This window comes from Macrobrachium rosenbergii, chromosome 49 (genome assembly GCF_040412425.1).
Source record: "Macrobrachium rosenbergii isolate ZJJX-2024 chromosome 49, ASM4041242v1, whole genome shotgun sequence".
NCBI lineage: Eukaryota > Metazoa > Arthropoda > Malacostraca > Decapoda > Palaemonidae > Macrobrachium > Macrobrachium rosenbergii.
Window position 1 is genome coordinate 14,123,904 of NC_089789.1, and position 1,149 is coordinate 14,125,052.

Here is a 1,149-nt window from a genome sequence, read left to right on the forward strand (position 1 = left end):
GTGTGCAATATTTACCTGTCAATCTGTAAAGGTGAAATGAGTAAGGCATCAACCGATAGTATTCACCTGTGAAAGCACAAAGACTGATCGCTAGCTCAAGATTTCCTTCAAACTAGCAAACTATTTCAAACACTAGTTAAAAGTCTTCACTCTGATTTTGTCCAGTGACAGGTCTCCAACACACTGGAAATAGTCTGTCACGAGACCTAAATTATTTCATCACATGAATGTTTCGACCCTTCACTGTACATTACTCTAAGGAAAAATTTAACACTGGTGATACTTAATCATTGTAAAGCCATTCTCTCTGGGGATGCATATTTTTATTATTTATATTTGGATTTCGGCTTTGCATAACTTTAAAAGTTACGAAGAAAAAGCCCGAAACTGAAAACACAATGGAACCATGATGGGGGAATAATACCAGTAAATGTCAATACAGTGCCTCCTCCAGCAACTAAAAAAGCAATAAAAAAAAAACTACACTCCAGCAAGAATCGCCATTTGGAAATCTCTATCAATATTCCTCGAGTCAAGTTCTAGTTCACCAAGATTGGAAGTATTTACCTGTCCAGTGTTAATATTGCAACAGTGAAAGATGTAACGCAGATTCTTTAAAAGTATACACTTTATCGATGAATACGAAGGGAGAATTATTCAAAATACTAGTGAAATGTATCAACTTCTTTTATTCACTTTATTTTTGATCAGATCTACAGACAGTCGGAAGTGCAAAATTAGACCGTTTCTTCATTACCTAGAATACTTCACGTTCTGTAAATATAATAATACTGACATCAGTAACTGAACCATTATTGATAGAAGTCACAGATACTCTTAAATAAATCATATCATCATAAGTATTAAAACAATGTTCTCGAGACTGTTGCCATATTTTCCATTGTTCTGGAACACATGCTCAGAACTTTCATGCCTTCTGACTCGACTTAAGACTGTTATTATACTTCTTCTTTCAACAGGCAGGCAAATCATAAACTATTAACAGACGTGATTTCATCATCATCTTTTCATGGACTAACATTGAGCCAGAGGTGGTTTTAACCGTCGTTTCTCGATCTTATGAAACCATGTCATGCACATCATCTTTATGAGCTTTATACAGCTGAATATTGGCAGGGGATTTAAACA